The 25,105-nt window shown below is 41.0% G+C and overlaps 1 protein-coding gene across 1 annotated transcript in view; it reads right to left on the bottom strand.

The window, feature by feature from the left end:
• Positions 1 to 17,151, bottom strand: part of STAU1 (staufen double-stranded RNA binding protein 1) — an 83,066-nt gene extending 65,915 nt beyond the window's left edge. The window contains exon 1 of the mRNA XM_045444284.1: positions 17,129 to 17,151. The gene's annotated coding sequence lies outside the window, so the exon portion shown is untranslated. The remainder of the gene's footprint in view (positions 1 to 17,128) is intronic.
• Positions 17,152 to 25,105: the final 7,954 nt, after the last annotated feature.

Here is a 25,105-nt window from a genome sequence, read left to right as displayed (position 1 = left end):
CTTGATAAATGGCTTTTCTATCATTCCTAATACTAAAACTCTTTCACTTAATTTTTTTCTTTTTATTAAAACTGAGCTGAAATCCATAGAACATACAATTAACCATTTTACAGTGAACAATTTAGTGGCATTTAGTCATTTCACAGTGTTGAGCTACCACCACCTCTATGTAGTTCCAAAACATTTTCATCATTCCAGAGGGAAACCTTATATCCATTAAGCAGTTGCTCCCCAATCCTCCCTCCCCCACAAAACTCTGAAGGCCATCTATCTGCTTTTTGTTTCTGTGGATCTACCTATTCTGGATATTTCATACAAACGGAATCATACAGTATTTCATACAAAGGGAGACCTTTAATGTTTGACTTCTCCCACATAACATAATGTTTTTAAGGTTCATCCACGTTGCAGCATGTATTAGTATTCATTCCTTTTTTTAATGTTTATTTACTTATTTGTTTTGAGAGAGAAAGAGAGAGAGTAGGGGAGGGACAGACAGAGAGGGAGAGGAGAGAATCCCAAGGAGGCTCCAGGCCGTCAGCGCAGAGCCCAACTTGGGGCTGCATCTCACAAACTGTGAGATTATGACCTGAGCTGAGGATCAAGAATCTGATGCTTAACTGACTGAGCCACCCAGGTGCCCCAGTACTTCATTCCTTTTTATAGCCAAATAATATTCCCTTATGTACATATCACAATTTGTTTGTCCGCTTCTCTGTTTATGGATGTTTGGGCTGTTTCCACCTTTGGTTATTTGAATAGTGCCTCTATGAACATTCATGTAAAAGAATTTGTTTTCAAATTCTGTTTCCATTCTTTTGGGTATATATTTAGGGGTCGAATTGCTGAGTCACGTGGTTACTCCATGTTTACCTCCTTTAGGAACTGCCAAGCTGTCTTCCACAGCTGAACCATTTTACATTCCCTTTGGTGATGTACAAGGGTTCTAATTTCTCCTCATCTTTGCCAATGATTGTTATTTTCCATTTTTAAAATTATAGCTATCCTAGTGAGTGTGAAGTGGTATCTCATTATGATTTTGATTTACATTTTCCTAATAACTAATGATATCAAGCATCTTTTCACATACTTTTAGGCCATTTGTATATTGTCTTTGGAGAAATGTCTATTCAAGTCCTTTCCTCACTTTAAAATTGTGTTGTCTTACAGTTCTGAATTTTAAGAGTTCTTTATATTTTTTGGATATTCCCCTTAACTTTTGAGGCTACCTGAATTTTCACTGTGATAATAATCTGGTAACATGAGTGTTACACAATGTGGGAGAGACCATTTGTTGTCTAATGATATCCATTTTCCCATTTTTTGTATTGCAGTAAAACCCCAACTTCATTTTTAGGGCAACAGTGTGCCCAAAAAATGACTTTTCTAGTCCCCTTACTTCTAGGCTTGACCACATTGTTAATTTTAAGATATTTATTAGACATCCAAGTGGAGATATTGGTTAGATACCTGGAAATTCAAGAAGGGAGTTCAGGAGAAATATGACCCTGTTGTTGCCTCCCCACTGCTTTTACCTACCATATTTTCTTTCTTTCTTTCTTTCTTTCTTTCTTTCTTTCTTTCTTTCTTTCTTTCTTTCTTTCTTTCTTTCTCTCTCTCTCTCTCTCTCTCTCTCTCTCTCTCTCTCTTTCTTTCTTTCTTTCAAAAGCATTTATTTATGGGGCACCTGGGTGGCTCAGTTGGTTAAGCATCCGACTTTGGCTCAGGTCATGATCTCACAGTCCATGAGTTTGAGCCCCGCGTCAGGCTCCGTGCTGACAGCTCAGAGCCTGGAGCCTGCTTCAGATTCTGTGTCTCCCTCTCTCTCTGACCCTCCCCCGTTCATGCTCTGTCTCTCTCTGTCTCAAAAATAAATAAACATTAAAAAAATTTTTTTTAAAATAAAAGTATTCATTTGAGAGAGAGAGAGAGAGAGAGAGAGAATGAGGGGGGAGGGGCCGAGAGAGGGGGCGGGGCAGAGGATCCAACGTGGGCTCTGTGCTGATAGCAGAGAGCCCAAAGTGGGGCTCAAACTCACGAACCATGAGATCATGACTTGAGCCAAAGTTGGAAGCTTAACTGACTGAGCCACCCAGGTATCCCATTTCTTTTTCTTTCTTTCTTTCTTTCTTTCTTTCTTTCTTTCTTTCTTTCTTTCTTTCTTTCTTTCTTTCTTTCTTTTTTAAGGTTTATTTTGAGAGAGAGAGTGCATGCAGAACAGAGGAGGGGCAGAGAGAAAGGGAGAGGGAGAGAATCCCAAGCAGGCTCCACACTGTCAGCACAGAGCCCGATGTGGGGCTCAATCCCACAGACTGTCATGAGATCATGTCCTGGGCCGAAATCAAGAGTTGAATGCCTAACCGACTGAATGCCCAGGTACTCCTTTACACCATGTTTTAGCACGTGGCTCACATATTCTCCACTTATCATCCTGGTGACCTCAACATTCATACGAACAGCCAATCCAAGATCCTGGTCATTTAGTTGTAGGACTTTCTCTTTTTCAGTGACCTTCTCCTCCATCCTACCTCAGTCATCCCTCCTTATGACTATATACTGGGTCTTGACATCAAAAAGAAATATATCCAAAATATCATTCTACATTCTGGCCACAACACTTCCAACTTCTGTGTTCCATGACTCACTAAGACTATTCTTCTAGCTAATCAGAACTCCAATCTATTTACCCAATCTAGTTTCTCTCCTTCCATCAACTTTCTCCACCTTTCATATCTTTTTATATTCAGCAAAATGTTATGGCCCATCATTTCAAAAACACTCTTTCCAGTACCCTAAATTCCCATGACCATCTGTATTTTGATTGTACCTGTTGATCAAAATTCCACCTATTTGCTTTGTCAGTGTCTATTTTTTTTTAATTTGTTTAATGTTTTTTTTTTTTAAACTTATTTTTGAGAGAGAGAGAGAGCAAGCAGGGGTGGGGCAGAGAGAGAGAGGCACAAAATCCAAAGTAGGCTCCAGGCTCTGAGCTGTCAGCACAGAGCCAGACCCAGGGCTCGAACCCACAAACCGTGAGATCATGACCTGAACCAAAGTTGGATACTTAACCAACTGAGCCACCCAGTATCTATTTGAAAAATTCACTCATCTTCCCAAAACAAAAACAATAACCCACCTATATCTGAAACAATCTTCTTGCTGTTCCCGTAGGAATGGTTGGTGTCTCTCCTATCCAAACCAATCCTTATCTCCTCCTCTGCTTCATATAAACCTTACACTCCCAAAGATTCATTTTCTCTTCTGGATATCTAAGCTTTAGCTCTCAACTATATTCTTCCAATTTTTATTTAAACATTCTCAAGTCTTTCTTATCTGAAAAACAAAACCCAAACAGGCAAATGTCTTAATTTCATTGTATCTCCAGCTCCATCCCATTTTCTTCCTTCCCTTCTCACAGCCAAACTTACTGAAAGGTTTACCAACACTTTGTTAAAACATTACTAAGTCCAGTGAGCATGTTCACATCTCTTGTTGCTGGATCTTCCACTAGCATTTGACATGGCCCATCACTCTCTTCTAGAATATTCTCCTTCCTGGGTATCTGGACACTACTCTCTGCTAGTTTCTATCCTGTTTCTCTGATCACTCCTTTTCTTTTTAAGGTCTTAAAATGAGACAGAAGAAATTGTTTTAGGGATGCCTGGGTGGCTTAGTAGGTTGGGTGTCTGACTCTTGATTTGGCTCAGGTCATGATCTCGTGGTTCATGGGATCAAGCTCTGCATCAGGCCTGTGCTGACAGCATGGATCCTGCTTGGGATTCTCTCGCGCGCGTGTGCTCTCTCTCTTTCTCTCTCTCAAAATAAATAAATAAACTTAAAAAAAAGTTTAAAAAAAAGTGTTTTACAAATCTGAGCATGGTAATTAGTATAGATCATTAATATTTTCTTGTTAATCATATAAAAAGAGGAATGCATATGGAGCAAAGTTAGAAGGCAGACTGGAAAAGGAGAGTGATGGTTTTATTGAAATGGTATGATATAGGTGTTATCTTTTGTCTTTCTCAAATTTTCTTTATAGTCTAACAGTGTTTTGTACTATATATTTTTACTTAAGTATAATTAACAGGCATTAGTAGTGTTTTCACAATGAATATAAATCAAATATATTTTTTAGAAAAAATTTATAATAGCTGTTCTAAGAATGTATGTTGGAGATAGAATGGTAAAGTTGATGTGGCCATAAGAAGAAACGAGAACAATGCTCTTCTTCTTCAAGGAAGAAGTTTACTGTACTCACAGGTCCTAGAGGGGGATACCCATGTGCCATGTGGAGCCACAGGGGAAGCAGCAAGTGTTGATGGCACCTGGTGGCAGAAGACAGGAAAGAGGGGAAAGGCTGGGTTTAGGACTGTCCAGTTTGAATAATGCCAATGGGCTCTGGGCTGCAGGGGTGCTCTCTAGTTGCCTGTACCTGGCCCTGGGATGATTTAGGGCAGAGGAAACACTGGCTTGTTGTGTGCTAGTTTGAGAAGGACAACAAGAGCCACACACTAGAGATTGGTTGGCTTGTATATAAGGGATGTGCTGCTGAGCCCTTCGCTCTGTGTCTCTAAGGAGTAGCCCTGGGGGGAGCAGGCTCTCCTACTGACAAGTTTTTAAGATGTCGAAACACAAAATACCAATTTTTTTTTTTTAAAGCATGATTAATACACCACCTTCCAGGGTCACCTGGGTGGCTCAGTTGGTGAAGCATCCGCCTTTTGATTTCGGCTCAGGTCATGATCTCATGGTTCGTGAGTTCGAGCCCCACATCAGTCTCCACACTGACAGTGCAGAGCCTGCTTGGGATTCTCTCTCTCCCCCTCTCTCTGCTTCTCTCCCTCTCTCTCTCAAAATAAATAAATAAACTTTAAAAAAAATACAACACCTTCCAGGAAACTTCACTACTCTTTCAGATGTTGACCCCGTATTTTCCATCACATATGAGAAGGAAGGATAATGCTTAGTTACAAGGCAGACAGGCACTGCATGAACCAAGCATATTACCTCACAGCTGCAGCCGTTGCATGCCCAGATCAAAGACTATGGACAGTATTACTTAGATAGAATGCCCTCTATATTTAAAAGAATAGCATTACCCAAAGCAAACAAAGTAAACCAGTAAAGCAAAAGCTTTTGCAGGGTGTGGGCACTAACTGCGCTTCTCATAGGGAGCAGCCGGCTTGACAAGTTTTTGTTTATAAACCCTAGGAGAATGCAAAAGGAAGTAATTGCTAGTGGGATGGGAGAAGGAACAGCTCTTGGATTTCACCAGCATTTAGGAGAAAAGAGGGAGAATTGTGGCTCAGTTGACATTGTGATAAAGGATTGTCATGGTAAGGAGCTCAGGTTTTGGTCTCAAATGGACTTGGATTCAAATCCTGCATTGGCCACTCATTGGCTTCTTTGGACAAGTCAATTAATAATAATAAATAACCTTTACAAAGCACTAATGATATGTCAGGCACTGTTGTAAGTGCTTTATATGTATTAATTTATTTAACCCCCTCAACTATCTTATGTGGTAGGTACTATAATTTCCTCCATTTTATGAATGCATAAACTGAGGCACAGAGTAATTAAGTCAGTTGCCCAAGATCAACACACATGTATTAAGTGAAGGAGCTGTTTCCAAAAGAGCTGGCCATATATCTCACGTCCTTCTAGTCAATAACTTTTCCCGCTTGAGTTAAGCAGTGCTGGTTTCTGAGCTCTAAGTGATACAACAGTTTACAAGGGTTTTTATGAATGTTGTCACACACGTATGAATTTTGTGCCAAATAAATTGTAGATATCATTTATACTCTAGGATTATAAGGAAGATTGTGAAATGAAGAAAATATAGTTAATTGAGAAAGTATGAAACTTCTTTGGAGGAGCACCTGGGTGGCTCAGAGGGTTAAGCATCTGACTCTTGATTTCGACTCAGGTCATGATCTCATGGTTTGTGAGTTTGAGCCCTGTGTTAGGCTCCACACTATCAGTGCGGAGCCTGCTTGGAATTTTCTTTTTCTCTTTCCCCTGCTCCCCAAAATAAATAAATAAGCTTAAAAAAAACAAAAACAAGAAACCTCATTGGGAATTAGTATATGAATTTTCTTTTTAATTTTTTTTTCAACGTTTATTTATTTTTGGGACAGAGAGAGACAGAGTATGAACGGGGGAGGGGCAGAGAGAGAGGGAGACACAGAATCGGAAACAGGCTCCAGGCTCTGAGCCATCAGCCCAGAGCCCGACGCGGGGCTCGAACTCACGGACCACGAGATCGTGACCTGGTTGAAGTCGGACGCCTAACCGACTGCGCCACCCAGGCGCCCCAGTATATGAATTTTTTAAAACAATCTCAAACTTGGGGCGCCTGAGTGGCTCAGTTGGTTAGGTGACTGACTCTTGATTTCACCTCAGGTTCTCATGGTTCATGAGTTTGAGCCCCTCATCAGGCTCTGTACTGACAGTGGAGAGCCTGCTCGTGATTCTCCATCTCATTCTCTCTCTGCCTCTCTCTCTCTCTCTCAAAAATAAATAAACATTTTTTAAAATATATACTTCCTTTAAAAATAATAAATAAATAAAACAACCTCAAACTTACAAACAGGTTATAAATACGGCTCTGATGGGTGTTTTTGTTTTTTGGGTTTTTTTTGTGCTGAACCATTTGAGACTAAATGCTGACTTGTTACCTCATCACCTTCAAATACTTTAGCGTGTATTTCCTACAAGGGATTTCTTCATAATACAACCATCAAAATAAGAAAATTAACATGATAGAATACCATTGTTCAATCCTCAGCCAACTCATCAAGTTTCACGGGTTTGTCCAATAATGTCCTTTGCAGTGAAGAGATCTTTGCATTTAAGTTGTTCTGTCTCTTTAGTCTCTTTCAATCTGGAGCAGTTCTTTGCTCTTTCTTCAACTTTCTTGTCCTTGACACTTTTGAAGGTTGAAGGCCAGTTATTTTGCGCCATATTCTTCCATTTGGGTTTAGCAGAGGTTTCTTCGCAATTAGATTCAGGTTATGCATCTTTGGCAGAAAAATCAAACACCAACGATGCTGTGTTCTCATTACATCCAGTCAGGTGGCACAAGATTGTGATTTGTCCCTTTGCTAATGGTGTTCGCTTTGCTCATTTGATTAAGGTAACGTCTGCCAGTCTTCACATCTGTATACTTACTCTTTTTCCTTTTACTTACTAGGTATTTTGTAAAAAGGTACTTTGAAACTAGGTAAATGTCCTATTCCTATCACACTTCCAATTTCTTTATTTTTCTCTTATTCAGAGGGTTATAATTTATTACTGTCTATCTATCTATCTATCTATCTATCTATCTATCTATCTATCTATCTTTAATTGGGATGCAATTCACCTACCATAAAATTCGCTCCTTTAAAAAAAAATTCACTTTTAAAGTGTACAATTCAAGGGTGCCCTGGTGGCTCAGTTGGTTGAACGTCTGACTCTTGATCTCGGCTTAGGTCATGATCTCAGTCTGTGGGATGGAGCCCCGTGTTGGGATCTACATTGACAACACAGAGCCTCCTTCGGATTCTCTCTCTCCCTTTCTCTCTGCCCCTCCCAACTTTTCCTCTTTCTTTCTCTCTCTAAATAAATAAATAAATAAACTTAAAAAAAATACAGTATACAATTTAGCAGGTTTTAGTATATTCTTAAAGTTGTATGACCATCACCACTATCTAATTCTAGAACAATTTCATCATCCCGAAAACAAATGCATTAACATCCATTCTTTCCTCTCCCTAGCCACTGACAACCACTAATTTGCTTTCTGTCTCTGGGCATTTGCCTATGCTGGCCCTTTTATACAAATAGAATCATAAAATACGTGGCTGGCTTCTTTCACTTAGCATAAAGTTTTCCAGGTCCATCCATATTGTGGTGTGTGTCAGTACTTTATTTTTTTTTATAACTTGTTTTATTTTTTATTTTTTTTAATTTACATCTAAATTAGTTAGCATATAGTGCAACGATGATTTCAGGAGTAGATTCCTTAGTGTCCCTTACCAATTTAGCCCATCGCCCCTCCCACAACCCCTCCAGTAACCCTCTGTTCTCCATATTTTTGAGTCTCTTCTGTTTTGCCCCCTCCCTGTTTTTATATTATTTTTGTGTCCCTTCCCTTATGTTCATCTGTTTTGTCTCTTAAAGTCCTCATATGAGGGAAGTCATATGATTTTTGTCTTTCTCTGACTGACTAATTTCACTTAGCATAATACCCTCCAGTTCCATCCATGTAGTTGCAGATGGCAAGATTTCACTCTTTTTGATTGCCGAGTAATACTCCATTGTATATATATACCACATCTTCTTTATCCATTCATCCATCAATGGACATTTGGGCTCTTTCCATACTTTGGCTATTGTTGATAGTACTGCTATAAACATGGGGGTGCATGTGTCCCTTCGAAACAGCACACCTGTATCTCTTGGATAAATACCTAGTAGTGCAATTGCTGGGTCGTAGGGTAGTTGTATTTTTAGTTTTTTATTTTTTTTATTTTTTTTTATTTAAAAAAAATTTTTTTTTTCAACGTTTATTTATTTTTGGGACAGAGAGAGACACAGCATGAATGGGGGAGGGGCAGAGAGAGAGGGAGACACAGAATCGGAAACAGGCTCCAGGCTCTGAGCCATCAGCCCAGAGCCTGACGCGGGGCTCGAACTCACGGACCGCGAGATCGTGACCTGGTTGAAGTCGGACGCTTAACCGACTGCGCCACCCAGGCGCCCCAGTTTTTTGAGAACCTCCATGATGTTTTCCAGAGTGGCTGCACCAGCCTGCATTCCCAAGTACTTTATTCTTTTTAATTGGCAATTAATATTCCTGTATAAGTAACACATATATAATGGGGCACCTGGCTGGTTCAGTTGATGGAGTGTGCGACTCTTGATCTCAGCATTGTGAGTTCAAGACCCACATTGGATGTAGAGATGCCTTTAAAAAATAAATTAAAATGTATAGTATATAGTATACATACATCACATTTTGTTTATTCATTTATCAAATGATAGACATTTGTGTTGTTTCTATTTTGGGCTATCATGAGTAATGCAACTATGAACATTCAGGTACAAGTTTTTGTGTGGCTATATGTTTTTAATTCTCTTGGGCATATACCTAGAGGTGGAATTTGGGGGTCATATGGTAACTCTATGTTTAACTTTTTGAGGAAACGCCAAACTGTTTTCCAAAGTGGCTGCACCATTTCACATTCCCACCAACAGCACATGAAGGTTTCAATTTCTCTGCACTCTTGCCAACAGTTGTTATTATCTATTTTTTTTTATTATAGTTGACCCTTGAACATTAGGGACAGTGACCCCACACACACAGTTGAAAATCTGCACATAATTTTTGGCTCCACCAAAGCATAACTACTCATAGCCTACTATTGACTGGAAGTCTTACTGATAACATAGTTATTTAATACATATTCTGTATGTTATATATACACTGCATTCTTACAATAAAGTAAACTGGAGAAAAGAAAATGTTATTAAGAAAATCGTAAGAAAGAGAAAATAGGGGCTCCTGGCTAACTCAGTTGGTAAAGCATGGGACTCTTGATCTCAGGGTCGCAAGTTCAAGCCCCACGTTGGGTGTAGAGCTTATGTTTAAAAAAAGAAGAAGAGGGTGGCTCATTCAGTTGAACTTCCAACTTCGGCTCAGGTCATGATCTCATGGTTCATGGGTTCGAGCCCCGCATCAGGCTATGTGCTGATAGCTCAGAGCCTGGAGCCTGCTTCGGATTCTGTGTCTCCCTTTCTCCCTGCTCCTCCCCTGCTCATGCTCTGTCTTTCTCTATCTCTCAAAAATAAATAAACATAAACAAAAAATTTAAAAAAGATAAAGAAGAAAGAGAAAATACATATGTGGTACTCTACTGTATTTGTGGAAAAAAAATCCATGTATAAGTGGACTCATGCAGTTCAAACTGTGTTGTTCAGGGTCAATTGTGTAGCCATCTTAGTGGGTGTGAAGTGATAGTTCCTCGTGGTTTTTATTTACATTATTTTTATTTTTTTATTTAATTTACATTATTTTATTTATTTATATTTAATTACATTACATTTCCTTACTGATTGGTGATGTTGAGTATCTCTTTGCCCTGATAAACTCAAACAGGCTCTTTCTGATCTCAGGTCTCAGAGTAGACGTCATCCCCTCATAAGGGCCTTCCCTAAGTCTTCACTGCAGTGATAGGGTCCTTCTATAAATGTTTCTAGTTCTTTCCCCTCTCTGCATGTTAGGGAAGACGGTACTTTCCTGCCCCCCTTGACACTGGGTGTGGCTATATGACTTAATTTGACCAATGAAAGGTGAACAGAAGGGAAATGTGTCATTTCTGGGCAAAGGATCTAAGAAGCAGTTCACTTGTTGCCATAATCCCCTTCTTGCTGCTTCAGTAATGATCAAATTTCACATTGAGGTGAAGCCTGGGCCTATGAGTAATTATAATAAGCAGACTTCCCAGTCTGATGCTCCTGATGTTTTGACGAGTTTGGCAGTGCCCCCCAAATTTAAACATAGAGTTAAAACATATGAGCCAAGGGGCACCGGGGTGGCTCAGTCGGTTGAGCAACTGACTTCAGCTCAGGTCATGATCTTGAGGTTTGTGAGTTCAAGCCCCACGTCGGGCTCTGTGCTGACAGCTTGGAGCCTGGAGCCTGCTTTGGATTCTGTGTCTCCCTCTCACTCTGCCCCTCCCCCACTCATGCTCTGTCTCAGAAATAAACATCAAGAAATTAAAAAATATAAAAAATAAAACATATGACCCAATAATTTCACTCGTAATACCCAAGAAATTTAAATAAATATGTCTTCCCCCAAATGGGTTCATGTATGTTCATAGCAACATCATTCATAATAGCCAAAAAAAAAAAAAAAAAAAAAAAGGAAACAACCTGAATGCCCATCATCTGATAAATGAACAAAATGTGGCATATCCATATAATGGAATGTTATTTAGCCACATATAAAAGAATGGAGTACTGTGCATGCTATAACATGGATGCTCCTGGAAAACATGTTACGAGAAAGAAACTAGTCACATATTGTATAATTCCATTTACATAAATTTTCTAGAACAGGCAAATACATGGAGACAAAAAGTAGATTCATGGTTGCCTAGGGCTGAGTGTATGTGTGTGTGTGTGAAAATTGGGGATGACAGTTAAAGAGTATGGGGCTTCTCTTGGGCTTTCATTTGATGAAAATGTTCTAAAATTGATTTTGGTGATGTTGCTTTAAGTGGCTGGGAAACATGGTATATGAATTGTATCTCAATAAAACTTACAAAAATTAGGGTATTGATGTACTTCATAAGGCTATTGTGAGAATTAAATGAGTCAATGTGCATAAATCATAGAATAATGTTTAAAACATAAGTGCTCAAAGGGCACCTGGGTGGCTCAGTTGGTTAAGCATCTGACTTCAGCTCGGGTCATGATCTCACAACTTGTGAGTTCAAGCCCCACATTGGGCTCTGTGCTGACAGCTCAGAGCCTGGAGCCCGCTTTAGATTCTGTGTCTCCTCTTTCTCTGCCCCTTCCCTGCTCATGCTCGCCCTCTCTCTCTCTCTCTTCAAAAATAAACAAACATTAAAAAAATTAAAAATATATTTAAAAAAACAGAAGTGCTCAAGAAGGCTTATATTGCTAATATTTCCTTGAGACACCTGATGCCTTTTCTTTCTTTCTTTCTTTCTTTCTTTCTTTCTTTCTTTCTTTCTTTTCTTCTTTCTTTCTAAATTTTATTTTTAAGTAATCTCTATATCCATCTTGGGGCTCGGACTCACAACCCTGAGATTAAGAGTTGCACATTCCACCAACTGAACAGCCAGGTGCCCCACACCTGATGCCTCTAATCTGATTTCAACAGTCATCTGTTTCTTACAATAAAATGATTTCTAATTAAGACCACAGCCAAAAGCAAAATTGCACCATGACTATAACTTGTTTTAAGAAAGATTAAGACAGGAGCACCTGGGTGGCTCAGTTAACCGTCCAGCTCTTGATCTCAGCACAGGTCTTGATCTCAGGGTCGTGAGTTCAAGTCCTGCATTGGGCTCTGCACTGGCTGTGAAGCCTATTTAAAAAAAGAAAAAAAAAAGATGAAGACATTATAGGGTAGAAACAAAAATGAGACAGGTATAATAAAATCAATACAGTGAATTTGTACAGATGCATGCATTTTATTTGAATGCATAGAAGGAAGGGACAATGAATCAATTAGGATTAGATGTGGTTGCATGTGACAACAAAACAAAACAGGGTTTAAACAACACAGAAGATCATTTGGCTTCATTCATAAATGAAGTCTAGGTTGGTAGTCCAAGACCTATATGAGATTTTTGTTCCATAAAGACCTTAGTAATGCGTGCTCCTTCTACCTACTGGTCTGCTATCCTCACCCTCCTGGTCCGAGATAGCAGCTAGCGTGGCAGCCATTTTGTCCAAATCTGTTCCCACTTTGGAGCCTGTGCACCTATTCTTTCTTCCTAGAAATCTCGCCGAGTGCCTCTTGCCCCATCTTTGGTTCTCAGCTTTGGAACATGGTCACCTCTCCACAGCTGACTATCCTGACTACATGTCCCACTCCCTCTTACCAACCTGCAGTCTTTCCTTCATCTCACCTATCACCTGTCTGTATTGGTTCTATTACCTACTAAAGGTGTGACCTTGGGCAAATTCCTTTATCTCCCTGTGCCTCATTTTCTCTACCTGTAAAATGGGGATATAATAGCACCAACAGGAAGGTTACATGAAGGTTCAAATTCACGAGAATGGTTAACCCTGAACACGGCGAAGGGAACGAGATGGCATTATCCCCAGTGCCTGTTTTTGTTCCAGAACATATGAAGATATTATGTTAGTAAGCTGACCTTAAGTCGGTGCCACTGTTTGGTAGTAGAATATTGCTCAATATTAATTATTAACATCCATCTTGACTCCCTGAGAATAAAGTCAGTTAGAAACTCTGTGCTGAATTGGATGGGAAGACTGAGTTCTCCTAAACACAGCTCAAGTTCTGGTGTTGATATCAGGTGCCTCCCTCCCAGAAGGAAAATAAGTCTTTTTTTCCAGCCTGAGCTTCTTAGACTCAGGTTTGGAGAAGAGATAAGGAATTAGATGAAATTGCCTCAGTCAGTTGCATATGTCTGACTCTTGATATTGGCTCGGGTCATGATCCTGCAGCCAGTCGTGGGATTGAGCCCCATGTTGGGAATCTCTCTCTCTCTCTCTCTCTCTCTCTCTCTCTGCCTCTCCCCTGCTTACATGCCTTGCCCTTTCTCTCTCTCTCTCAAAATAAATAAACATTTTTAAAAATATGTATTTTAGACAAGTGCAGCAAATCTCCAAAGCTCTTGACATCTTTGACCACCAAGCATCTCACATGTGTCTTGCTCATTCTTGGGCAAGGTTGTCAAGGTTTCTACATCTACCCGGATCTTATCATTTGCAAATCACATAGGGGAATTAAGATGTAAAAGCCTGGATTTGGCACCATCTAATAACAAAGCTGCAACCCTTGGAGCAGCATTCATGATCCAGGGAGATGCTCAACACTCACGGAATGTAGTCACGTGGTACCAGGATGTAAGTCAATGCCAAACATACTTTGTGCCATGACAAGTCCAAACAGATCCTTGCGGCATGCTGGGAAGGACAAGATCTTATCTGTAGGTGGAAAGAATCATGATTGGGTTGCTAAAGGGAGCTGCATTTTCAGAGAAGTTTTATTTCCTTGGGAATACTGTACTAGCCCTCCTGCGAACACAGGTGTTTCTTTAAAAATCGCCTTAGATCTGATACATCATTTTATCATTTACTTTATTCATATTGTATTTTTCCCTTCAGATTGGAAAGAGTGGCAATACTTTTTTACCCTCTGATTAGTTTTTTAAATGCTTATTTATTTTTGAGAGAGAGACAGAGACAGAGCATGAGCTGGAGAGGGGTAGAGAGAGAGGAAGACACAGAATCAGAAGCAGGCTCCAGGCTCTGAGCTGTCCGCACAGGGCCTGATGCAGGGTTTGAACTCACAAACTGTGAGATCATGACCTGAGCCGAAGTCAGATGCTTAACCGACTGAGCCACCCAGGCACCCCTTTCCCCTCTGATTAGTTTTAAATATATGGTTAGTGTTTTTAAAAATCAAGTATTAGATGGGGCGCCTGGGTGGCTCAGTCGATTAAGCGTCTGACTTCGGCTCAGGTCATGATCTTGTGGTTCCTAAGTTTGAGGCCGTGTCTGGCAAAGCCTGGAGCCTGCTTCGGATTCTGTGTCTCCCTCTCTCTCTGCCCCTCCCCCGCTCATGCTTTGTCTCTCTCACTCTCAAAAATGAATAAATGTTAAAAAAATTTTTTTTTAAATCAAGTATTAGGGAGGAGCGCCTGGGTGCTCGATCCATCTCAGGTGGTGATCTCACGGTTTGTGAGTTCAGTTGGAGCCTCTCTTTGGGCTCTGTGCTGACAGTGCGGAGCCTGCTTGGAAGTCTCTCTCCCTTCCTCTCTCCCAGCCCCTCCCCCACTCTCTCTCAAAATAAATAAATAAAGTTAAAAAAAAGCACACATTAGGGAAAATTAAAAGAAGCAACTAAAAATCATCTATAATTTCACCTTCCAGATATAATTGTGGCTAACATTTTAGTGTTAGGTGCTTCTTGACTATAACAGAAATTTCCTATTTTCTCAATAGCTTATCCACTTTTTCCTTAGCAGTAAAACTCTAGATGTTTAGTTGGGTCTATGGCTGCTCAGGATAAATTCTATATTTGCCAGCCTCTTTGCCCACAGAGTAGGTCCTGGCCATGAGATGGAAGCAGAAGTTGTCTGTATGACTTCCAGGAAGTGTGATTAAGGAGAGAATATGAGTTCTTCTTTCCCTGCCCCTTCCTTCATGTTTGCTGGAATGAGGCCTGATGGCTGGAGTTTCAGCAGCCATTTTGGACAGTGTAGTAGAATCCATGTGATGATGATGTGGACCAAGAGGATAGAAGGAGTCTGGGTCGCCCTATCTGCCCTTTTATCAAAAGAGAAATCAACTTTGAATTTCTTTGATTCAGTATACATTCACCAAGTCTGGCAGTAAATCTAATGTCAACTCTTTTGGGGGGCTCTTTCCCATCTCTTGGAATCACCTAAACAAAACAAAATAATAACAACCCAGCTTCCCAGAATACAATAAAATTGGGGAGGCACCTGGGTCACTCAGTCAATTAAGCGTCCGACTTCAGCTTAGGTCATGATCTTACAGTTCGTGAGTTGGAGCCCTGCCTCCGGCTCACTGCTGTCAGCTCAGAGCCTGCTTTGGATCCTCTGTTCCCCTCTCCCTCTGCCCTTTCCATGCTCATGCTCTCTCTCTGAAAAATTAATAAACATTAAAAAAAAAGGAATAAAGAAAATTGGGATAGGCCCTTTAGTTTTCTGCTCAATGATCACTGCTGATGTGCTCAGAGACTGAGTCCAAAACCATGTCCCATTAGAGTTAGATGGCACTCCTCTTAGCAACCACTTCCTTTGCACCAAGTCTGTCCAAGCGTGGACTACTCTCAAGAGACTTGCTGCTTCCCAGGGTGCTACAGGAGTGAGAGGTGTAGGTCTTAACTATTCAGAAATTCAACACCTTCTGCCCTTCCAGGCTAGCTGCCATGAATATTTGTTATAATAATGGCTGCTCAACATCCTTGGACTCCTTCCCCTTCCAGTGTTGGGGAACAACCCATCTTATCAATTCATGCTTCTCTAAGACTGAGACTAGATAATGACTTTCTCAGGGTCTCCGCAGCTAGAGTGACCTAGCTAGTCTATGACCTAGAGTCCGCCAATCAGAAGCATCAGTGCCAGTCTTCAATAGGAAGCAGAGACCCACGGTTGGAATCCACTCTAGCCAGCATGGCAGGAGAAACTCTCAGCTTCAGAGGCTGCAGTGGCCTCTGGTCTTATGGGCAGAGGATAAATCACAATGTCTAGAAGCAGCAGTAGTGTCTTGAACAAAGGAGATCTGTGGAGTGATTTGGCCATTGTTTCTGGATATAACCTTCAGGTCTGGAGATTATCAACCTATCTCATCCCTCTAGAGATATCTATAGCTATATAGGGAGATATCTATGTAGATACGGACATAGAGAAAGAGACAGAGGGAGGGCGAGAGAGAGAGAGAGAGAGAGAGAGAGAGAGAGAGAGAGATTGTATGGAATTGGCTCATGCAATTATGGAGCGAGCAAATCCAAAATTTGTAGAGCCAATGTCCCAGTTCAAGTCTGAAGGTTGGGAGTTGCCGTAGAATCAGGAAGTGTTGATTCCAGTTCAAAAAAAGCCATCAGACAGGAAGAATACTTTCTTACTCAGTGAAGAGTCAGTCTTTTATTCTAATCAGGCCTTCGACTGCTTGGATGAGGCTCTCTCACCTTATGGAGGTCAATCTTTTACTCAGCCTAATGATTTAAATGTTAATCTCTCTCTTTTATTTAAAAAAAAAATTTTAATGCTTATTTATTTATTTTGAGAGAGAGAGAGAAAGAGAGAAAGCATGAGTGGGGGAGAGTCAGAGAGAAAGGGAGAGAGAGAATCCCAAGTAGGCTCCACACTGCCAGTGCGGAGCCCGAGGTGGGGCTCGATCCCATGAACCTTGATATCATGGCCTGAGCTGAAATCAGGAGTCGGATGCTCAACTGACTGAGCCACTCAGGCGCCCCCAAATGTTAATCTCATCCAAAAACACACTTAGAGAAACACCCAAGATAATGTTTGACCAAATATCTGGGCATCTTATGGTCCAGTCAAGTTGACATGAAATTAACCATCACACTGCCCCATAAAGAACTCTCTGGGATTGATTTAGTTGTTTGTATTCAACTTAAATAGCCTATACCCCTTTCCTGTGTTAAGGAATCCGTATCTCCACAGAAGCATTCTTCTCAAAAGCTTCTTCTCATAACCTTGGTGACAAATACCTCTATTGCTTTCACCTCTGGTCTCTTCAATGTCACCTTCCTTGATGGGCCTGAAGTTTAGCTTCCCCTTCTTTCAGTTGGTAAGTCCACAGCAGCGAAAAGCACAAAATCTGATTATGTTCTTAATAGTTCACCCATCAGATTCCATCTTACCATATGTGATGCTTTCTTGGGGTGCCTGGTTGGCTCAGTCAGCAGAGCATGCAGCTCTTGATCTTAAGGTTGTAGGTTCGAGCCCCATGTTGGGTGTAGAGATTACTTTTTAAAAAGTCTAAAATAAAAAAGCATTTATAATCTCATTTCTCAAGATATTTTAGATAATTCTTTGTCAGCATACATGAAGCTACATACATTTTAATGGCTACAGTTTTCCATTGTAGGAATGTGACACAATTGAGTGAACTATTTCTTCTGTTTCTTTTTCTTTTTCTTTCTTTCTTTCTTTCTTTCTTCCTCCCTCCCTCCCTCCCTCTCTTTCTTCCTTCCTTCCTCCCTCCCTCCCTCTCTCTCTCTTTCTCTCTTTCTTTCTTTCTTGTAGGCTCTGCATCCAGCATAGAGCCCAATGTGGGCTTGAACTCATGACCCTGAGATCAAGACCTGAGCTGAGATTAACAGTTAGGCACTTGGGGTGCCTGAGTGGCTCAGTCAGCTAAGCGTCTGACTTCAGCTCAGGTCATGATCTTGAGGTTTGTGAGTTCGAGCCTCATGTTAGGCTCTGTGCTGACAGCTCAGAGCCTGGAGCCTGCTTTGGATTCCGTGTCTCCCTCTCTCTCTGCCCCTCCCCTGCTTGTACTCTCTCTCTCTCTCTCAGAAATAAATAAACATTAAAAAAAAAAAAAAAAAAAACAAAAAAAAAAGAGACACTTAACCAACTGAGCCACCCAGGTGCCCCTGAATGATTTCTTTGCTGATACACATTTGGATCATTTACAAATTTTTCACTAGAAACAGTATTTTGATGTACATATGATTGTGTGTCCTTGTCTGGATTACTTTTGGCTTGTATGTCAAAGTTCAGTTATGAGACAGAAACTATAGTAGTTATTTTAACAGAAAAAATTGAATGTAAAGAGTTATTTGGGGTGCCTGGGTGGCTCAGCCGGTTAAGCGTCCAACTTCGGCTCAGGTCATGATCTCGCAGTCCGTGGGTTCAAGCCCCGCGTTGGGCTCTGTGCTGACAGCTCGGAGCCTGGAGCCTGCTTCGGATTCTGTGTCTCCCTCCCTCTCTGTGCCCCGCTCCTGCTCATATTCTGTCTCTCTATCAAAAATAAACATTAAAAAAATATTATTCAAGGCTCCAAATAACCACAGCAATATTGAGAAAGAACAAAGTTGGAGGCATCATGTTTCCTGATTTTAAACTATGTTACAAAGTATGGTGTGGCATAAAAACAGACACACAGCTCAATGGAACAGAAAGCCCAGAGATAAATCCAGATGTATGTGATCAATTAATGGACAGCAAAGGAGCCAAGGATATACAATGGGGAATCAACAGTCTCTTCAATAAATAATGTTGGGAAAACAGGACAACCACATACAAAAAAATGAAACTGGACCACTATCTCATGCCATACACAAAAATTAACTCACAATGAATTAAAGACTTGAATGGTTAAGACCTGAAACCATAAAACTCCTAAAAGAAAACACAACTAGTAAGCTCCTTGGTCTTGGTGATGATTTTTTGGATTTGACGCTAACAGCAAAGGCAACAAAGGCAAAAAAAAAAAAAAAAAAAAAAAGTGGGACTACACCAATCTAAAAAGCTTCTGTCCAGGGGCACCTGGGTGCTTTAGTCAGTTAAGTGTCTGACTTCGGCTCAGGTCATGGTCTCACGGTTTATGAGTTCGAGCCCCACATTGGGCTCCCTGCTGTCAGCACAGAGCCCACTTTGAATCCTCTGTCCTCCTCACTCTCTGCCCCTACCCCACTTGTCTGTCTCAAAGTAAATAAACAAAAACTTAGGAAAAAAAAAAAAAAGCTTCTGCCCAGCAGGGGAAACCACTGACAAAATGAAAAGGCCACTTACTGAATGGGAGAAAATATTTTCAAATTATATATCTGATAAGGAGTTAATATCCAAAATACATAAAGAATTCATATAACTCAATAGCAAAAAACAAAAACAAAAACAAAAAAACCCACAAACAGCCTGATTTAAAAACGGGCAGAGGATCTGGATAGATATTTTTCCGAAGAAACATACAGAGAGCCAACAGATACATGAAATGGCAGTCAACATCACTAATCATCAGGGAAATGCAAATAAAAACCACAATGAGATATCACCTCACACCTCTTAGAATGACTTTAATCAAAAAGACAAGAAATAACAAACATTGGGGAGGGTGTGGAGAAAAGGGAACTCTCATGCACTGTTGGTGGGAATGTAAATTGGTGCAGCTGCTGTGGAAAACAGTGTGGAAGTTCCTCAAAAAATGAAAAGAACTACCATATGATTCAGCAATTCCACTTCTGGGTATTTATCCAAAGGAAATGAAAATGCTAACTTGAAAAGATATCTGTTCCCCCATATTCATAGCAGCATTGTTAACAATAGCCAACACATAGAATCAATCTAAGTGTCCACCAATGTATAAATGGATAAAACAATGTGGTATAAAAGAAAACTTAAATAAAGAAAAGAAAATGTGGTATATATACACAATGGAATTTTATTCAGCCACATTAAAGGAAATTTTGCCATTTGCAACAACATGGATGGACCTTGAGGGCATTATGCTAAGAGAAATAAGTCAGAGAAAGAAAATATCATATGATCTCACTTGTATGTGAAATCTGAAAAAAAAACACCTTCCCCTCCTCTGCTCACGTGCTTGCATGCTGCTCGTCTGCTTGTGCACACTCTCATGCACTCTTTCTAAAATAAAAAAAAAATAATAATAAATAAGCATCTGGTACCTTGCAGTTTATACAGGTGAGGATTTCAGAAATTGGTGCAGCTACAGGGTTGTGGCTCAGGGTCTCCCAGGAAGTTGTGGTCACAATATCAGCAGGGGCTACAGTCATGTGAAGGCCTGACCGGGGCTGGATGATCTATTTTCAGGATATCTTCCTCACAAGACAGAGGCCTCAGTTTCTTACCGGCTGTTAGCAGGAGGTCTCAATTACTCACTATGTGGGCCTTTGTATAGGCTGCTGGTGTCCTCAACACACAGCAGCTAATTTCTCCCAGAGCAGGTATTTAAGAAATCACTAAGTATAGCCACTAAATTTTTTATAAACTTCAACATCGTCACCACATTCTGTTCTTTAGAAGAAAATCACTGAGTACAGCCTACACTCAAGGGAGGGGATTCAGCTCTCCCTCTTGAAGGTAGGAAATCAAAGAGTTTGTGAACGTATTTAAAGAGTAACATACCAGGTGTTAGCAACGTAAAAGGCAAGAAGGAACACTAAGTATTATGGAAGTAGTAATTGCAAGGAACAGCCATGAGCTGGGGACAAAGGGAAGAGGCTGGAAACATCAACACCAACAAGTTTCGAGAAGCGGGACCTTTGCAGCAGAGAAGCACTAAGCGGCCGGTGTCTCTGAACCCAGAGAAAGTTCTCACGGGGCTGGGATCCAAAGTCCCCGTGGAGGAGGCATCACGGCTCAGCTTTGCTGGTGCTCTGAGCGGGTACACTGAAACTGGTTTCTGTGAGTGTTAAAAAGAACAGTAAAAAACTGCAAACTAGAATCTACTGGAAACTGGAATGATCGGCCATTCTAGGGCGAAGAGGAGCTGTTGGAGTGACACTCGCAGGAACAGGAGGCAAATAGAGCAGGTCCTTTCTACCTCCTCCAGCCCTCGTCTCCCCCATGCGCCCCCTACTGGCGGATCCTAACAGGGAGGCTGATAGCAAAGTCCATGTACAGGTTTTCCCCGCTATTCGAAAGTAGAGCATTCCTACCGTAAGCTGAAATATCTTAAAGTGAAGGAGCAATTACTGTTAATTTATATGGATTTTTGTGAGTGGTCCAGACCCCCAAAAACAACCTCTTAGGCTTTTCTGATACTTTAGGACACATCTTGGTAACAGATGCACAAAATAAATTGAGATAAAAGTATGGATGCTCACAGACACATTTCAAAGCTATGGTGGTTTGGGACGCTTGGGTGGCTCAGTCAGCTGAGTGTCTGATTCTTGATTTAGGCTCAGGTTATGATCACAGGGACATGATCCCAGGGTCACAGGATAGAGCCCCATGTCCGGCTGTGTGCTAAGCATGGAGCCTACTTAAGATGCTCTCTCTCCCTCTTGCCCCTCTCCTGCTCGCATGCACATGCATGTGTGCTGGCTCTCTCTGTCGCTCTCAAAATTAAAAAAAAAAAATCACAAAGCTATAGTGGTTTGATGCTAAGATGCCGAGTGTAGTTCCCAGGGAAGGGGCTTGGTGGGGCCACTCAGGCTGTGGCACTGCTTCAGTAACAGCAAAGCTATTTTTGCTTTTTGCCTTTGCTTTGCTTTTTTTTTTTTTTTAAGCGAACATCCTCTTCTGCTTTCTTTCAGTCAGCACAGCACAGCATAGCACTAACACAGGTCTTTCATAAAAGCCAAGTGGTATAATGCAAACTTTTGGAAAGTATTCACTTAATAGTAATTGACATTAAGTGCTTCCAAAGGCCAAGTGCTGTTTTAAATCATGTAATCCAAAGCTCTTAAGAGGTGGGGCGCTTGGGTGGCTCAGTTGGGTAAGCGTCTGATTCTTGATTTCAGCTCCGCTCATGATCCCTAGGTTGTGGGATCAAGCCCAGAATCAGGGTCCATACTGAGCATGGAGCCTGCCTGGGATGCTCTCTCTCTCTCCTTCTACCCATCTCTCCCACTGCTCTCTCTCTCTCTAAAATAAATTTAAAAAAAAATTTAAATCTTAAGAGGTAGGTGTTATTTGGGGCACCAAATAACAGTTGGTTGAGTGTCTGAGTCTTGGTTTCTGCTCAGGTCATGATCACACAGTTCGTGAGTTTGAGCCCTGCAGTGGGTCCAGCACTGCTGGTGCAGAGCCTGCTTGCGATTCTCTCTTTCCTTTTCTTTTTGCCCCTTCCCCCAGTTGCTCTCTCTCTCTCTCTCTCTCTCTCTCTCAAAATAAATAAATAATAAAACTTAAAAAAAAAGTAGGTGTTATTCTCTTGCCATTTTACAGACGAGAAAACTGATACACAGAGAAGATAACTTCCCAAAGTCACAGCTAACAAGAGGTGGAGCCAGGATTTGAACCTAGAGAGCTAGTGTCACAAGCTGTGAACTCAGTCACTCTGCTAACCTGCCTTGGTAACAAATGTTATCATCTTGCTAGGTGGTAGAATAAGATGTTGAGCAAAAACAGACCCACTCTTGGTCTTCGTGGAGCTGATAATCTAGTGGGAGAGATCGAAAATCAGCTCACTACAAATGAAAGTAAAGTTGAACTTTTGTCTGATGCTCCAAAGAATTGCACTGATCATGACAGTGCAATTAAAGAAGGAGGAGGAGGAGGAGGAGGAGGAGGAGGAGGAGGAGGAGGAGGAGATTTGACCTACTTAAGGGTTGGTTGGGAGTGGGAATGGGGCTAGACCAAAGAAGGGCTTATAGGCACCAGAGGAGGACGTTTGTTTTATCCTAAAAAACAATGGAAGTCACTCAAGGATTTTCAGCAGAGCAGTGGGGATGGGAATGGTGAACCAGACTGGATGCAGGGAAGTTGGTTATGAGGTTACCAATGGCGAGATAATGGCGATGGTAGAGATGGGGAGAAGTAAAGGGAGCTGTAAGATGAATTAATACTGAGAGGATATGAAGATACGGGAGGTTGGAGAGAATATTGAAGGAGAGGGAGAAATCAAGTATGTAAGACTTCTTGAATGGTGTTGTCATCCATTGAACTGGAGAATGGGGGAAGGTCTCACTGGACCAGTATTTAGGCAGTGGAATAAGATAGATCTTGGAAATTGATTGGATATCAGATTCTAAAGGAGACAGAGGACTGAGTTTTCAAAGATATAACCTGAGGGGCACCTGGGTGGCTTAGTTGGTTAAGCCTCCGACTCTTGATTTCAGCTCAGGTCATGATCTCATGGTTCATGAATTCAAGCCCCATGTCAGGCTCTGTGTGGACACTGAGGAGCCTGCTTGGGATTCTCTCTCTCCCTCTCTCTGTCTCTCCCCAGCTGTGCACTCTCTCTAAATAAATAAAATAAAGTCATTTGAGAAAGATATAACTTGACACAGATGCACTATCAAAAGTATTTGCCTCTAGCCACAAGTAGCTATTTAACTTAATTAAAATAAAAATGGAAAATTCCATTCCTTAACTAGCTACATTATAATGTGCTCAACAGCCACATTTGGCTAGTGGCTGCCATATTGGGAAGGACAGATAGGACATTTTAATTGCTGCAGAATGTTCCAGTGGACCTGGGTGCCTGGTGGCTCAGTTGGTTAAGCATCTGACTCTTGATCTCAGGTCTTGATCTCACGGTAGTGAGTCCAAGCCTCATATGGGCTTTGTGCTGGGCATGGAGCCTACAGAAAGAAAGAAAGAGAGAAAGAAAGAGAGAAAGAAAGAGAGGAAGAAAGAAAGAAAGAAAGAAAGAAAGAAAGAAAGAAAGAAAGAAAGAAAGAAAGAAAGAAAAAGAACGAACCTGGGTGGCTCAGTAGGTTAAGTGTCTGACCTTGGGTCAGGTCATGATCTCACAGTTCGTGAGTTTGAGCCCTGCATTGGGCCCTCTGAGTCTACTTCAGATCGTCTGTCTCCCTCTCTCTGCTCCTTCTCTGCTCTCTCTCACTCTCTAAATTAATTAATTAATTAATTAATTAAGAAAGGAAGTTCTCCAATGGACAGCACTGCTCTACAATTGGCATTATTTGATGTTTTGTAGTAAACAAAGTCCATGTCCATCTTTGCTTTTAATCCAGTGTGATGTTGTCTTGGGTTTCTAAGAATTCGAGTCAACGCTCTAAACACTGACATCTACCATGTGTTGTGCTGAGCTCTAAGACAGTAAGACTCAAAATATGGACTGTACCTGATGCCCATTTATAATCTGTTTATTACCTACTCAGGACAATACAAGTACAGAAATTGAGAATAAGATTTTAGAAAGTCTTCTAGCAAACTGACATTGCCATAAAATATAAAATTTCATTATATGTCACATAAGTACCAGTCTGCAATGGATTGTTAATTAATTTTTAATTAATTTTTACTTATTTTTTAAATATTTTATTTATTTTTTTAAGTTTACTTATAATTTTGAGAGAGAGAGCAAGAGAGCAATAGGGGCAGAGAGAGGAGAGAATCTCAAGCAGGCTCTGCACTGTCAGCACAGAGCCTGATGTGGGGCTTGAAGTCATGAACCATGAGATCATGACCTGAGCCAAAACCAAGAGTCGGACAGTTAACCAACTGAGCCCCCCAGGTACCCCTTTAAGATTTTATTTTTAAGTAATCTCCATACTCAACATGGAGTTCAAACTCACAACCCTGAGATCAAGAGTCTCACGCTCTACCACTAAACCAGCCAGGCACCCCTGGATTGGACATTTAAAATGTTGGTCCTTTGTTATAGATGGTGAACTTGCAGTAGTGCTCCAAGGTACAAGGATGAGTTGGACATGGTTCCCCCCTCAGGTAATGAGGAAGGAGCCAGAGCTGATATAAGGTCTAGTTGAGTTGAGCAACCATTGGCATACAGACTTGATATACATCTAAAAATGATTCAAAAACACATAAGGACACTCATCTACTTGTTTATTCACCTGGCATTTACTGAGAGACTACTATGTGCTAAGCACTATACTAAGCACTACAGATACTGCAGTGAACAAGATAGACAAGGCCCTCACCCTGCTGGAGCTCACATCTAATAAGACAGACTGTAAACAAGTTCACCAAGTTAACAAATAAAATGATCTCCAAGAGTGCTAAGTGCTAGGAGGGAAATAAGAAGGATGGGATAGGGCACAACTGTAAGATGGGTGTTGCTGGTATACAGGGTGGTCATTGGACTCTCTATCTGAGCTGAAATCTGAGGATGGGAATGAGGCAGTCACGAATTGATTGAAGGGAACAGCATTCTGGGCAGAGGGAATAGTCAGACAAAGGTCCTCGAGTGGAAATGAGACTGGCTTATATGGGTAATA

Source organism: Leopardus geoffroyi, chromosome A3 (assembly GCF_018350155.1).
Source record: "Leopardus geoffroyi isolate Oge1 chromosome A3, O.geoffroyi_Oge1_pat1.0, whole genome shotgun sequence".
NCBI lineage: Eukaryota > Metazoa > Chordata > Mammalia > Carnivora > Felidae > Leopardus > Leopardus geoffroyi.
The sequence above is the reverse complement of the archived record's forward strand: the minus strand, read 5'-3'. Positions and strand labels throughout refer to the sequence as shown.